Source organism: Theropithecus gelada, chromosome 5 (assembly GCF_003255815.1).
Source record: "Theropithecus gelada isolate Dixy chromosome 5, Tgel_1.0, whole genome shotgun sequence".
Taxonomy (NCBI): domain Eukaryota; kingdom Metazoa; phylum Chordata; class Mammalia; order Primates; family Cercopithecidae; genus Theropithecus; species Theropithecus gelada.
This window is the reverse complement of record NC_037672.1, coordinates 125,499,886-125,516,987: the sequence shown is the minus strand read 5'-3', so window position 1 is coordinate 125,516,987 and position 17,102 is coordinate 125,499,886. Positions and strand designations below refer to the sequence as shown.

The following is a 17,102-nucleotide window of genomic DNA, read 5'->3' as shown; positions in this document are numbered from 1 at the left end:
CTCCATGACTTTCCATTTCACTCAGAGCAAAATCTGAAGCTCTGACAATGCCTAGAAGGTCCAACATGATCTGGGACTTGTTACCTCACTAACTTTGTCTCCAACCATCTTCCCCCTCACTCACTCTGCTTCAGCCACACTGTCCTTACTATTCCTAAAATATGCCCGTCATGCTCCCACATAAGGGCCTTCTACTTGCTTCTCTCTACCTGGAATACTTCTCCCTCACATAGCTGCATGGCTGACTGCCTTACCTCTTTCAAATCTTTATTCAAATATTACCCCAGTGAGACCTACCATAACAGGACTTTTAAAAATGGTGATCCTTCCATGCACTCCTGATCCTTCTTATCCAACTCTATGTTTTCCATTTCCATTGCATTTACCATTTGCTAACATGCTATATAATTTATTTAAGCATTATGTTTATCATTTATCATCTGTTCTCGCTACCACTATAATGTAAAGTCCTTTGGAATAGGGAGTTTTTTTTCACTGATGCATCCCAAGCACCTAGAAAAGTACTTGTCATGTAATAGAAACTCAATATACAATTATTGCATAAATAATTAACATAAGCATTATTATTTTTATTATACTTATGAGGAAACTGAGTCTCAGAGAGGCCAAAATAATTGCTTAACTCAAAGAGGTTAAAATAACTTGCCCAAGGTCATATAACTATTAAGTCATTTCTGAAGTCCCATCCCAAAATTGTTTAATTTCTAAACCATTTGACATTTGAATAAGTATTGATTAACTTAATTAACTAATTAACTCAGAATGGGCATTTTCAAGGTGCCTAACTTAGAGCCAAAGAACATTCTAAAAACTATAATAAGATTACTTACTGTGTATTGAATATTATTATTTCCTCAAAAGAAAAACTTTGCTTTGTCACATGTTAAGAAGCAGTTAGAAAGCGGTTCTTGAGAAGTCGGCAAAATCTGAGTCACTGAGATCCTCAACAAGATTTATTCTATACTTTATGGTAATTCTACTTGCTGTATTGGGTGAGGCCAAAAACCTATGTTGGTTAATGAAGCACCTCCTTAAAGACAAATGACTTTCCATTCCCCCCTATAAATAAAGTTCCCAAGTACCTGGGTTTTGCACACAAAGATGTTAATCATAGCATTGTTTATTACAGTAAAACATCAAAAGCAACAAAATGCCATGCAGGAATGGCAAAGTAAACTGTAGCATATGCTCCTGTCAGGCACTACGTTTGTATTTGTGGCCCTCCAACCAAACTCAATGTCAGATCCACTCAGATTAACTTATTAATAACATGATATTTATTGAATACTTATGATGTGCCAGGCACGGTTTCAGTTTATACGTATTATCTCTTTTTAACCCTCACAATAACCCTGTGAGACAGACCCTGCCCATGCATGTGCATGCACGCTCCACTGCCCTGCTGCTGCTGGCACAAGCATGTGTGCACAGACTCTGCTGCCCTGCCCCCACCAGTGCACACATACATGCAAGGACCTTGCTGCCATGCTCCAACGAAGCACTTTTGCCAGCATCCCTCATCAGATTGTTGTTGCCAGCAGGCCGGGAACACTTCAGCCCCTCTAGTGCAGTAGGTACTTAACCTTGAAGTACCAGAGAATAAAGCTGTGGGCCTGCTACCAGCTGCCTAGGATTACAGCACACAGCCCAGTTGTGCTGAACTGAGTTGTGGCCCCCTGAAATCTTCCAGCAATGAAACCGGTTAACTGAATCCAATTTATACCACAGTCAACCCTCAAGAGCATCAAAGAAAGCAAAAAGCCCCATCCAAAGGACAGTAACTTCAAAGATTAAAGGGACATCAGCCCATATAGATGAGAAAGAACCAGTGCAAGAACTCTGGCAACTCAAAAAACCAAAGTGTCTTCTTACTTCCATATGACTTCACTTGCTTCCCAGCAATGGTTTTTAACCATACTGAAATGACTGAAATGACAGACAAAGAATTCAGAATCTGGATAGCAGACAAGATCATCAAGATTCAGGAGAAAGCCAAAATCCAATCCAAAGAATCCAATAAAATGACACAAGATCTAAAAGACAAAATAGACATTTTAAGAAAGAACCAAACTGATCTGATAGATCTGAAAAACTCACTTCAAGAATTTCATAATAAAATCAAAAGTATTAACAGCAGAATAGACCAAGCTGAGGTAAGAATCTCAGAGATCAAAGACTGGTTCTTAAAAAAAATTTAGTCAGACAAAATAAAGAAAAAAAAACACCTCTGAGAAATATGATATTATATAAAGAGACTAAACTTATGACTCACTGGCATCCCTGAAAAAGAGGGAGTGGGAACAAGCAACTTGGAAAACATATTTGAGGATATTGTCCATGAAAACTCCCCCAACATTACTAGAGAGGTAAACATTCAAATTCAGGAAATTCAGAGAACTTCTGTGAGATACTATATAAGATCACCATCCCCAAGACTCATAGTCATCAGATTCCCAAGGCCAAAGTAAAAGAAAAAATATTAAAGGCAGTTAGAAAGAATGGATAGGTCACCGACATAGGGGACCCTATCAGGCTAACAGTGGGCCTTTCAGCAGAAATGCTACAAGCCAGAAGAGACTGGGGGCTTATATTTAGCATTCTCAAAGGAAAAAAATTCCAACCAAGAATTTCATACCCAGTGAAACTAAGCTTCATAAATGAAAAAAGAAATCCTTTTCAGACAAGCAAATGCTACGGGAATGCATTACCACCAGACCTGCCTTATAAGAGGTCCTTAAGGGAGTGCTAAATACGAAACAAAAAACTGTTACTAGCCATCACAAAAACACACTTCAGTACATAGACAATTGACACCATAAAGCAACTATACAATCAAGTCTGCATAACAACCAACTAATAACACAATGATAGAATCAAATCTGTACATATCAATATTAAACTTGAACATAAATGGGCCAAACACCCCACTTAAAAGGTGAAGAATGGCAAGTTAAATAAAGAAGTAAGACCCAACTGTATGCTGCCTTCAAGAGATCCATCTCACATACAATGATATCCTTAGGCTCAAAGTAAAGGGCTGGAAAAAAAAAATCAACCAAGCAAATGGAAAACAAAAAAGAGCAGGGGTTGCCAGTGTAATTTCAGACAAAATAGTCTTTAAACTGACAAAAGACAAAAAGTACAAAGAAAGGCATTACATAATGATTAAGGGTTCAATTCAAAAAGACTTAACTATCCTAAGTATATTTGCACCCAACACTGGATAACCCAGATCCATAAAACAAATTTTAAAAGACCTAGGAAGAGACTCAGATAACCACAAAATAATAGTGGAAGACATCAGTAACTGTATTAGTCAGGGTTCTCCAGAGGGACAGAACTAACAGGATATATGTATATATGAAAGGAAGTTTATTAGGGAGAATTGGCTCACACTATCACAAGGCAAAGTCCCACAATAGGCCATCTGCAAGCTGAGGAAGAGAGAGGCTAGTAGTGGCTCAGTCTGAGTCCAAAAGCCTCAAAAGCAAGAAAGTCAACAGTGCAGCCTTCAGTCGGTGGTTGAAGGCCCAAGAGCGCCTCGCAAACCACTGGCAGAAGTCCAAGAGTCAAAAGGTTTAAGAACCTGGAGTATGATGGCCAAGGGCAGGAGAAACAAAAGGAAGTATGCACCACAGGAAAGAAATGAAAGCCAGAAGACACAGCAAGCCAACTTATCCCACCTTCTTCCTCCTGCTTTTATTCTAGCTGCACTGGCAGCCAACTGGATGGTGCCCACTGAACATTGAGGGTGAGTCTTCCTCTTCTAGTCCATTGACTCAAATGTCAGTCTCCTCTGGCAACATCCTCACATACACACCCAGAAATAATACTTTACCAGATATCTAGGCATTCTTCAATCCAATCAAGTTGTCACCTCATATTGACCATCACAAGTCAACCCCTTGTCAACTTGGCACTCATACACATCTCCTGAAATCATACTTAATCTCCAAGTAAAGACAGTAACAGGTTATAATTATGCCTAACATAATACAAAGTATCCTTCATACAACAAGAAGCACACTAATCAACCTAAATGCTATTACATATAGTTAACAACACTTAAATGCTGATATGACGTCAATAAGTCTTACATTACGTGATAAAGGAAAAAGAAGAGAAATAAAATGAAGACATTTTCTCAGTGCAGGTGTATGCATGCACAAACGTATTTATAACAAAATAAGGAGGAAATAGTCATGACAATTACAATCCTCATTTCTGTAACTGGTCATGTGATCATAGCTGGTATTCATAACTACCTTCTTCAGCAAGCACCTTGGCTGGTCATGCTTTTTTACCTGGTAGAGTGACCAAAACCTTCATTCCTGAGGGGTGTTGGCCAGTTGCAGTCCTGCCTGAATTGGGTTGTGGTAGTTTCCATTGACCTTAATCACAGGGCATGGTAATACTAACACACGCCCTAAGGGGTCTCCTGTATTCCAAAAATACTTTTCCTTACTTCCATTGTGGAGTAGTAGTCTTATTTCATCTTGATAGTCTGGGTCAATCACTTCAGCCAACACCGTAACTCCCTTCTTAGCCTGTTGACTTAGAGGCAAGAGGAGGCCAGAGTGGCCGGGTGGCAATCTTAACTTCCAGTTTAATGGAATCACTGTTGTGTCTCCCGGTGGTGGCATTCCTTCCTCTGGAAATAAGACTTCTAGAAGTAGAAGATAATGTCATGGAAAAAGGAAGTAAAAATTTTGCTAGTGGGTCACTAGGGGTGATGGTGAATGGTGCCACTTCCACTTCCACCCCTTGATTCCTGAACCCGTGAATCCTGGGAAAAACAGTACCATATATTGGATGCTGATTCAGAGCACACACAGCCTTGTGGAGAAATTTGCCCCAGCCTTGTAAAGTATTGTCACGCCTAGTTGGTGTTGTGATTGTGACTTCAAAAAGCCACTCCACCACTGGTACCAGAGAAGTGGGGCGTTGCTATAAAGATACCCGAAAATGTGGAAGTGACTTTGGAACTGGGTAATGGGCAGAGGTTGGAACAGTTTGGAGGGCTCAGAAGAAGACAGGAAGATGAGGGAAAGTTTGGAACTTCCTAGAGATTGTTGAGTAGTTGTGACCTGAATGCGGATAGTGATATGGACAGTGAAGTCCAGGCTGAGTTGGCCTCTGATGGAGATGAGGAATTTACTAGAAACTGGAGTAATTATTTTTCACTCTTGCTGTGCTTTAGCAAAAAGACTAGTGGCATTGTGCCCCTGCCCTAGAGATCTGTGGAACTTTGGACTTGAGAGAGATGAAATTTCTTCTGATGGAAGAAATTTCTAAGCAGGAAAGTGTTCTAGGTATGACCTGGCTGCTTCTAAAAGCCTAGGCTTATTTGCATAAAGACAGAAACGACCTAAAACTAGAGCTTATATTTAAAATGGAAGCAAACATAAAAGTTTCGAAAATTTGGGCTGGGTGTGGTGACTTATGCCTATAATCCCAACACTTTGGGAGGCTAAGTCCAGCAGATCATTTGAGGCCAGGAGTTTGAGTCCAGCCTGGCCAACGTGGCAAAACTCCATCTCTACTAAAAATATAAAAATAGCCAGGTGTGTTGGTGCATGCCTGTAATCCCAGCTACTCAGGAGGCTGAAGCACGAGAATCACTTGAATGTAGGAGGTGGAAATTGCAGTGAGCCAAGATCACACCACTGCACTCCATCCTGGGCAACAGAGTGAGACTCCGTCTCAAAAAAAAAAAAAAAAAAGTTTGGAAAATTTGCAGCCTAACCATGCAGTATAAAAAGAAAAACCCATTTTCAGAAAAGAAATTCAAGGCTGCAGAAATTTGCATAAGTAAAGAGGAGCTGAATGTTAACTGCCAAGACAATGGGGAAAATGTCTCCAGGGCATTTCAGAGACCTTCATGGCAGCCCCTCTTATCATAGGCCTGAAGGTCTAGGAGGAAAAAATTGTTTCATAGGTCAGGCCCAGGGTCTTGCTGCTCTGTGCAGTCTCAGAACATGGTGCCCTGCATCTGAGTCCCTCCAGCTTCAGCCATGGCTCAAAGGGACCAATATACAGCTCAGGCCACTACTTCAGAGGGTGAAAGCTCGAAGCCTTGATGGCTTCCATATGGTGCTGAGCCTGCAGGTGTGCAGAAGCTAAGAGTTGAGGTTTTGGAGTCTCTGACTAGGTTTTAGAGGATGTATGGAAATGCCTGGATGTCCAGGCAGAACTCTGCTGTGGTGCAGAGCCCTCATGGAGAACCTCAACTAGGGCAGCACAGAGGGAAAATGTGGGGTTGAAGCTCCCACACAGAGTCACCACTGGGACTCTGCTTAATGGAGCTGTGAGAAGATGGCCACCATCCTCCAGACCCCAGAATGGTAGGCCCACCAACAACTTGCACCATGTGCCTGGAAAAGCGGCAGGCACTCAACGCCAGCCCATGAAAGCAGCTGTGGGAGCTGCAGAGCCACAGGGGCAGAACTGTCCATGGCCTTGGGAGTCTACCCCTTGCATCAGTGTGGCCTGGATGTGAGACATAGAGTCAAAGGAGATTATTTTAGAACTTTAAGATTTAATGACTGCCCTGCTGGGTTTTAGACTTGCAGCCCCCTTGTTTTGGCTGATTTCTCCCTCTTAGAACACATCTATTGACCAAATTCCTATACCCCCATTATATATTGAAAGTAACTAACTTGCTTTTGATTTTAAAGGCTCAGAGGCGGAAGGGACTTGCCTTGTCTCAGATGAGACTTTGGACTTGGACTTTTGAGTTAATGCTGGAATTAGTTATGACTTTGCGGGACTGTTGGGAAAGCATAATTGTACTTTGAAATGGGAGAAGGAAATGGGATTTGTGAGGGGCTAGGGGTGGAAAGATATGGTTTGACACTGTGTCCCCACCCAAATCTCATATCAAATTGTAATTAACAGTGTTGAAAGAGTGGCCTGGTGGGAGGTGATTGTATCATGAGGGGCGAACTTCCCCCTTGCTATTCTCATGATCATGAGTGAATTATCAAGAGACCTGGTTGTTTGAAAGTGTGTAGCACTTTCCCCTTCTCTCTCTCTCTCCTGCTCTGCCATGGTAAGATGTGCTTGCTTCCCCTTTGCCTTTGCTATGATTATAAGATTCGTGAGCCCTCCCAGTCATGCTTCCTGTACAACCTGCAAACTCTGAGTCAATTTAACCTCCTTTTTTCATAAATTACCCACTCTCAGGTAGTTTTTTACACAGTGTGAGAACAGACTAATACAGTACCCCACTGACAGTAACAGAACATCGAGGTAGAAAACTAACAAAAATATGTGGGACCTAAACACAACATGACCAAATAGACCTAACAGACATCTACAAAACACTCCATCCAACAACAACAAAATATACATTCTTCTCATCTGCACATGCCACATACTCTAATCAACAATATGCTTAGCCATAAAACAATTCTTAACACATTCAGAAAAATCAAAATCATACCAACCAAGCCTTTGGAAGACAGCAAAATAAAAATAGAAATCAATACTAATAATATCTCTCAAAACAATACAATTATGTGAAAACTAAACAACTGTCTCATAGATGACTTTTGGGCAAACAGTGAAATTAAGGCAGAAATAAAAAAATTATTTGAAACTTATGAAAACAAAGATACAACATACTAGAATCTCTGGGACACAACTGAAGAAGTGTTAAGAGGATAGTTTATAGTGCTAAATGACCACATCAGAAAGTTAGAAAGATCTCAGATTAACAACATAACATCACACTTAGAGGAACCAGAAAAACAAGAAGAAGAAAAAAAAGCTAGCAAAAGAAAAAAACAAAACAAAACAAAACAAAATAAGAGCTGAACTGAATAAAACTGAGATGTGAAAAAACATGCAAAAGGTCAAAAAACCTAAAGTTGGTTTTTGAAATAATAAGTAAGATCGATAGACCACTAGTTAGAATTAATAGAAAAAAAGAGAGAAGATTCAAAACAGCACAATCAGAAAGGACAAAGGGGGAATTAGCACTGACTGCAAAGAAATAGAAAAACTTCTCAGAGACTATTGTGAACACCTCCATGTACACATACCAGAAAACCTAGAAGAAATGAATAAATACTGAAAACATACAACCTCCCAAGATTGAACCAGGAAGAAATTAAAATCCTGAACAGACCAATAATGAGTTCGAAAATTGAATTAGTCATAAGAAACCTACCAATCAGAAAAAGCCCTGAACCATATGGCTACACAGCTGAATTCTATCAGACGTATAATGAAGAGCCAGTACCAATTCTACTGAAACTATTCCCCAAAATTGAAGAGAAAGGACTCCTCCCTGACTCACTCTTTGAGGTCAGCACCATTCTGATATCAAAACCTAGCAGACACACACAGACACAAAATATCAGGCCAATATCCCTGATGAACACAGATGCAAAAATCCTCAACTAAATACTATCAAACTGAATCCAGCAGCACATCAAAAAGCTAATCCACCATAATAAAGTGGGCTTTATTCCTGGGATGCAAGGTTGATTCAACATACACAAATCAATAAATGTGATTCATCACATAAAGAGAAGTAAAAATAAAAACCACATCATCATTTCAATAGACAAAGAAAAGGCTTTCAATAAAATCCAACATCTCTTCATGTTATAAATCCTCAACAAATTATGCATAAAATATAAGAGCCATCTATGACAAACCCACAGTCAACATTATACTGAACAGGCAAAAACTGAATGTGTTCCCCTTAAGAACCAGAACAAGACAAGGATGCCAACTCTCACCACTCATATTAAATGCATACTGGAAGTCCTAGCCAGAGTAGTTAGTCAAGAGAAAGAATTAAAAGGCATCCAAGTAGAAACAGAGGAAGTCAAACTATCTCTCTTCACAGATGATATTATTTTATACCTAGAAAACCCCAGAGTCTCTGCCCAAAAGCTTCTAGATCTGGTAGACAATTCCAGTAAAACTTCAAGATACAAAAACAATGTACAAAAATCAGTAGCATTTCTGTACACCAATAACATTCAAGCTGAACGCCAAATCACAAATGCAAATGCAATTCCAAATATCTAGGAATTAACCAAATAAATGAAAGACCTCTACAATGAAAATTGTAAATCGATGAAAAGTATAAAACACTGATGGAAAAAATGGACACAGAAAGATGAAAAGATATTCCATGTTCGTGGATTGGAAAAAACAATATTCCTAAAATGTCCATACCACCATGAGCAATCTACAGATTCAATGCAATCCCTATCAAAATACCAATGAAATTTTCATAGAAATAGAAAAAAAAAATCATAAAACTTATATGGAATCACAAAAGACCCAGAATAGCCAAAGCTATTCTGAACAGCAACAACAACAACAAACATAGCTGGAAGAATCACATTACCTGACTTTAAATTATACTACAGAGCTATAGTAACCAAAACAGCATGGTACTGGCATAAAGACAGACACATAGACCAATACAGAACCCAGAAACAAATCCACACACCTACAATGAACTCAGTTTCAACAAAGGTGCCAAGAACACACACTGGGGGAAAAGATAGTCTCTTCAGTAAATGATGCTGGGAAAACTGGATATCCATATGCAGAAGAGTGAAACTTGATCCCTATCTCTCGCCTTATACAAAAATCAAATAAAAATGGATTAAAGACTTAAATCTAAGACCTCAAATTATGAAACTGCTACAAGAAAACATTGAGGAAACTCTCCAGGACATTGGTCTGGGCAAAAATTTCTTGAGTAGTACCCCACAAGCCCAGGCAACCAAAGAAAAAATGGACAAATGGGATCACATCAAGTTAAAAAGCTTCTGCACAGCAAAGGAAACAATCAACAAAGTGAAGACACAACCCACAGAATGGGAGAAAATATTTGCAACACCCATCTGACAAGGGATTAATAAGCAGAATATATAAAGAGCTCAAGCAACCCTATAGGAAAAAATCTAATAATCCAATTTAAAAATGGGCAAAACATTTGAATAGACATTTCTCAAAAGAAGACATGCAAATGGCAAACAGGCATATGAAAAAGTGCTCAACATCATTGATCATCAGAGAAATGCAAATCAAAATTATAACGAGATTTCATCTCACTCCAGTTAAAATGGCTTTTATCCAAAAGTCAGACAAAAACAAAGGCTGGTAATGATGTGGAGAAAAGGGAACCTTCATATACTGTTGGTGGGAATGTAAATTAGTACAACCACTATGGAAAACAGTTTGGAGGCTCCTTGAAAGACTAAAAATAGAGCTATTATATGATCCAGCAATCCCACTTCTGGATATGTACCAAAAGAAAAAAAATCAGTATATTGAAGAGATATCTGCACTATCATGTTTGTTGTATCACTGTTAACAATAGCCAAGATTAGAAGCAACCTAAGTGTCCATCAACAGAAGAATGGATAAAGAAAATGTCACACTTATACACAATGGAGTACTATTCAGCCATAAAAAAAGAATGAGATTCTGTTACTTGCAACAACATGGATGGAACTGGCTGTCATTATGTTAAATGAAATAAGCTAGGCAGATAAAGACAAACATCATATGTTCTCACTTATTTGTGGAATCTAAAAATCAAAACAATTGAACTCATGGAGATAGAGAAGAGGATAGTTATCAGAGGCTGGGAAGGGTAGTGGGAGGGCAGGGAAGAAGTAGGGTTGGTTAATGGATACAAAATAAAATAGAAAGAAAGAATAAGACCTAGTATTTGACAGCATAATAGGGGGACTATAGTCAATAATAATTTAATTGTACATTTAAAAATAACTAAAAGAGGCCGGGCGCGGTGGCTCAAGCCTGTAATCCCAGCACTTTGGGAGGCCGAGACGGTCGGATCACGAGGTCAGGAGATCGAGACCATCCTGGCTGACACGGTGAAACCCCGTCTCTACTAAAAAATACAAAAAACTAGCCGGGCGAGGTGGCGGGCGCCTGTAGTCCCAGCTACTCGGGAGGCTGAGGCAGGAGAATGGCGTGAACCCGGGAGGCGGAGCTTGCAGTGAGCCGAGATCTGGCCACTGCACTCCAGCCTGGGCGGCAGAGCGAGACTCCGTCTCAAAAAAAAAAAAAAAAAAAAAATAACTAAAAGAATATAATTTTAGTTATCTTAAAATAACTAAAATAGTAATACAAAGGATAAATACTTGAGGGGACAAATAGCCAATTTTGTATGACATGATTATTATGTATTACATGCCTATACCAAAACATCTCATGTACCTCATAAATATGTACACCTAATATGTACCCCCCAAAATTTTTAAAGTTATTTTTTTAAATGCAATCCCATTCACAATAGCAACACAAAGAAATACGTAGCAATAGAGCTAACCAGAGAGGTAAAAGATCCCTACAACAAGAATTACAAAACACTGCTGAAAGAAATCAGAGATGACACAAAGAAATGGAAAAATATTCCATGCTCGTGGATAAGAAGAATCAATATTGTTAAAACGGCCATACTGCCCAAAGAAATTTATATATTCAATGCTATTCCTATCAAGCTACCAATGACAATTTTTACAGAATTAGAAAAACTATTCTAAAACTCATATGGAACCAGAAAAGTGCCCAATAGCCAAAGAAATCCTAAGCAAAAAGTATAAAGCTGGAGGCATCACACTACCTAACTTCAAACTATACTACAAGGCCACAGTAATCAAAACAGTATGATACTGATAAAAAAAAACAGACACATAGACCAATGGAACAAGTTAGAGAACTCAGAAATAAAGCCAGAAACCTACAACTGATCATCAACAAAGTCAATGAAAACAAGCAATGGGGAAAGGACTCTCTATTTTATAAATGGTGCTGGAATAACTGGCTAGCCATATGTAGAAAATGGAAACTAGACCCCTTCTTTATACCATACACAAAAATTAAGATGGATTACATACTTAAATGTAAAACCTAAAACTATGAAAACCCTAGAAGAAAACGTAGCAAGTATCCTCTGGACATAGACCCATGACAAAGACTTCAAAAGCAATTGCAACAAAAACAAATATTGACAAGTGGGATCTAATTAAACTAAAGAGCTTCTGCACAGCAAAGGAAATTATCAACAGAGTAAACAAACAACCTACGGAATGGGAGAAAATATTTGCAAACCATACACCAAAAGTCTACTATGCAGAATCTATAATGAACTTAAATAAATTAACAAGCAAAAAACAAACAACCCCATTAAAAAATGGGTAAAGGACATGAACAGACACTTCTCAAAAGAAGACATACACGCAGCCAACAAGCCTATGAAAAAAAGCTCAATATCACTAATTACTACAGAAATGCAAATCAAAACCACAATGAGATACCATCTCACACCAGTCAGAATGGCTATTATTAGAAAGTCAAAAAATAACAGATGCCGGTGAGGTTGTGGAGCAAAGGGAATGCATATACACTGCTGTTAGGAACATAAATTAGTTCAGCCACTGTGGAAAGCAGTCTGGAGATTTCTCAAAGAATTTAAGACAGAACTGCCATTTGACCCAGCAATCACATTACTGGGTATATACACAAATGAACATAAATAATTCTACCATAAAGACATGCATGCATATGTTCATCACAGCACTATTCACAATAGCAAAGACATGGAATCCACTTAGATGCCTATCAGTGTTGGACTGGATAATGAGCATGTGGTATATATACACCACAGAATACTATGAAACCATAAAAAAACAGTGAAATCCTGTCCTTTTCAGCAACATGAATAGAGCTAGAGGTCAGTATCCTAAATAAATTAACATAAGAACAGAAAATAAATACTTCAAGTTCTCACTTATAAGTATGAGCTAAACACTGAATACACATGGACAGAAAGAAGGAAACAATAAATACCTGGGCCTACTTGAGGGTGGAGGGTGAGAGGAGGGTGAGGACTGAAAAACTACCTGTCAAGTACTATGGTTATTACCTGGGTGATGAAATAATCTGTACACCAAACCCCCATCACACACAGTCTAACCACGTAACACACCTGCACATGTACCCCTGAACCTAAAACAAAAGTTGAAAGAAAAAAAAAAAGAAGAGAACACTAATGGATATGGGAATATGAAGCAGTCACTGCCCCCAGGGCTGGGATACAGTGCCCATGGAAGGCTCCCCAGTCACTTCCCAATCCAGGGTTGAAATCCACACCTCACTGAAGAGGGAAGAATCCAGGTTCAATGAATGACAGAGAAATTGCTGTGGTGTCATACTGACCAAACTTGCTGGAAACCTGCTCTCTGGAACTTGCTGGAAATTCCTGACACTTTTTAGGGTGTCAGGAAAGGCATTCACAGGGAGATGTCACATTGGAGCATTCCACAAAGTCAACCAAGAAGAGGTGAAAGAGTATGCTGCTGGCCACTGGGTGCTGCTGGTTGCCGGCAGGACCCAGGTGCTGAAGAAACCACAGGCATTCCAGGAGCTTGCATATAAAAAAGGTCAGACCAGGAAGCAAAGCCCTTTCCTCCCATCATGTCTCTCATGCACCCTCTACTGACAAAGATTAACACGGTGCCATCTGGCAAAGAAAAATATTTAAAGGGCCCATATCCATTTTCTCAGAGCAGCAATGAAGAGTGAATTTGTAGCTGTGAGGCAATAAATTGATACCCTATACATCCTTCAAGATGAGAACATCACCTATTCTTTGCTGAATTTGGTTCCAGAAAAGTTCAATGCGTAATAATTATCTTCAACAAAAATGCATAGTTTTTTGGTGTAAATTCTTCCAAGGATATAAAAGGGTGGTGAAAGGATTGTGGAGCTTTCCAGATCCAGAAACCTGTATGAAGGATATCAGCTACAGCCACGTGCCTCATGAGGATCAGCACAGAGTAAGAGAAGCCATGCTGATTTGTTCTGCATCTGCTCCCACCCTCTGAGGACACCTTGCTGCCTATCAGATTTTACATTCTTTCCTAACTAATTTGAGAACGTAACCTAATCTTACTCTGTGTATACTGTTGTCTCCTCCACCAAGCAATGTTCTACCTGAAATGCTATAGCATGCCATGGAATGTTGTGCAACCATTACACACGTTATTTAAAAAGAGTTCATGGTGAAATGGAAAAAATGCTTATAAGTGAAAAAGGTAGGATGCAATATTATAATATGTGAAACAAACAACACTACATAGAAATAAAGAGCAAAAAGAAATACCCCCAAATCAGTCACTATCTTTAGGTGGAATCGGAGTAATTTTCTTCTTCTTCCTATTCTTTTTCTGTAATTTATATATTTACTATAGTGACCATATACTGGTTATACCTTTGGGACAAAACTAACAATAACAACGACAACAATAAATATACATACTTTTAATTAATTATTTACATTTATGTGTGTATCTTGAAGTCTTAAACTGAGCCAAGGTTTGGGAACCAGAATTTGACAGACAGAGTTCCATACAGAGTATCTGAACCAGTTCTTTATAGCTTACCCAAGCTAAGGTAACTGCGACTCAATAGCAGTTTGGCTAATTGAGATAGACAAATTGTCTACCCTATTGAGATAGAAAAGGGCAATATATTTACAAAAAAAAATGAATTCCATTCCCTGAACTTTTAGAATTATTGAGATCTATACACATATTTGAGAAGGATGTAAGAGAATATCAAATATAAAGAATTAACAAAACAACTAGGAAATAAAATATCAGCAACTTTCTTCTTTATCAGTGAGACAAGCCAATCTCTGTATAGTTTTAACAGCAGTTTGGGGGAACCCTCTAAACACTGAACTCTAAATTTAGAAAACTTATATTTACATTTGCCAATACAAAGCAGTAATTTCCCCCCAAACCACGGCTATTGCTAGAACCATGAACTTCTAAACTCAACCTCCATAATCCCTCTGCAAAAACGGGCAGCCACACCTCTCAATTCTATAATAACGTGTAAGAAAAAAGAAAGAAACCACATAAGATGAAAGAAATTCAAACAGTAAATAGTAAGGATTATAAAATGATGGACTGAGTATCAGACTCTACACTATCTGTGGACTCTCTTTCCCACACATCGTTTTTTAGGAGCAGATGATCTAAACAGCCCAGCTGAATGAAACCTGCTAGAAGGCAGTGGATGACCTCATGACACCTAAGCATCCCTTCCAGTTCTAGGACTCCATTATTTAGCAGAGATCTGATGCACAGAGAACATGTCAGAAAGAAGCACTCAGTCTGTAACAGAATTTTAAATGGAAGAAAACTTGAGTCTGTGAGGAAGAGGAATGCTAAGTTGATCTCAGTTTGCTTAGGAATGTCCTGGTTTTAGCACTGCAAGTTCTCCATCTCAGGAAACATCATCATCATGGGAAAACCAGAATGGCTAGTCTTACTGTTTGGATCTGACAAAGGTTAGCTTCTTTGGGTTCCCATGCAAATTAAAAGCTTTAATTAAGCCTCATGAATCTTTAAACTAGTGACACTGATTTTTGCCTCTTTCACCCAGCTCCATGTAAACACATTCTCATCATCGCCCATACAAGGGCTGGACTCTACGGGTCCTTCCGAATGGAGATCAGGAGAAGCTGTGAATGGTTAAATCCTGAAAATGTTTGAAAAAGAAGCTTCTTCTTCCCTTTATTAACTATAAAGTGGCAAGCTCTCCAGGAGAAACAGGCCTTCTTTGATGAGTGTTCTGACTATATAACAAATGTATTCCCCAAAACCTGTAAACTCACATTCAATTATTGATTAGCATTCTCTTCAGGACACACTATTCAACAACCCAAATTACTCAATAATCAATCCTATTATTTGCTTGCTACTTTTTAAAGGCAATAAAAGGGATACAAATACATGATCTGCACAATGCTCTGTGTTCCTGTTTCCTCTCAGCCACTTCTCTCTGGTGTTTCCATGTCTCTACCAGTCTTTGTGATCCCCAGAAAATCTCCTTCTCAATTCCCAGCCCGTGTGGTTTTCTTTCCTTCTTCTCCTTCCTCTATTCTCAGCATATTAGCCTATCTCCCAGAAAGAAACAGCTCCTTTTCATGAAGAGGTGGGAGGAGGGGAGAAATTGAATTTGGAATTACGGGATTTTCTTTGGCAGTCTAGGAAAGATCAGAATCTGAGGACATTCCTGCGTTAAGTATTTCTGTTCCACAGCACTCCTAAAGTTGGTAAGTGTCTGACACAGATACCCATAGCACGTTAGTGCTAAAAACGATCATAGAATGCACGAGCCCAGTCCCCTAATTTTAACAAGTGGGAAAATCAACAGAGACATTAAATAACTTATTCAAGGTCACAAAATGTCCTTTCCATGCTATATGACTTTAAATCCTGTGACTTGTGGTTATCAAAAGGAGTAGTTGTCAATGCCCTGCAGACAGAGACTACCAGAAATACACATGTAGTTGAATTATGTGCTGTGGCAAGAGAGAACACACACGGTGAGGAACCATGGGGTGTCTCAATAAGAAAGTATTATAAAGGATTTAGTGTAGAATGTTGGTCCTGCTAGGTGACTTTTGGGGAGGGTTTAAGGAAGTGAACTTTGCTGTTGATTGGATACTGTGAGGAAGCAAGAGTACTTCTATGACTAAGTATCATAATAAATCTTATGTGTAAAGAGGGATGAATAGAGCCAGGCTAAAGCCATAATTGGTTTTAAAAAATCAGCAGTCACTCATATTAGCCAGAATAAAGGGATGTTTGGTCAGTTTTATGTCTTGGACAATGTCCACAATTTATCTGTGTCAAAACATAATTACACAACGGTCTTGGTTTTTTTCTTTATCCTTCATGATCACAGAGTGGCCTTGTCTAATGTTGATATTTTGTGAAAATGTTTATTTCGGCAGGAGAACCCCAAGAACTCTTGCTGTCCATCCAGCTTCTGGATGTTGGGAACTGCTTTTCTCATTCTCACAATAATAAAACTACCATCTATGGAGCACTGTCAGTATTCCAGGAAAGTTTTACTCTTCATCACCAACTGAGGAGGTAGGTAGTATTATGATTCTAATTTTCATAAGAAGAAACGAAGGCTTGGTGAGGCTGGTAATCTCACAGCGAGTAGATGGGCAGAGCTGGGGCTCAAAACTGGGCATCTTTCGGCAGGGTGTGTAC

At 39.0% G+C, this 17,102-nt stretch overlaps 1 long non-coding RNA gene across 1 annotated transcript in view; it reads right to left on the bottom strand.

Moving 5' to 3' along the window:
• Positions 1-13,459, bottom strand: part of LOC112624925 — an 86,152-nt gene extending 72,693 nt beyond the window's left edge. The window contains exon 1 of the long non-coding RNA XR_003119488.1: positions 13,177-13,459. This is a non-coding gene — a long non-coding RNA (uncharacterized LOC112624925). The remainder of the gene's footprint in view (positions 1-13,176) is intronic.
• Positions 13,460-17,102: the final 3,643 nt, after the last annotated feature.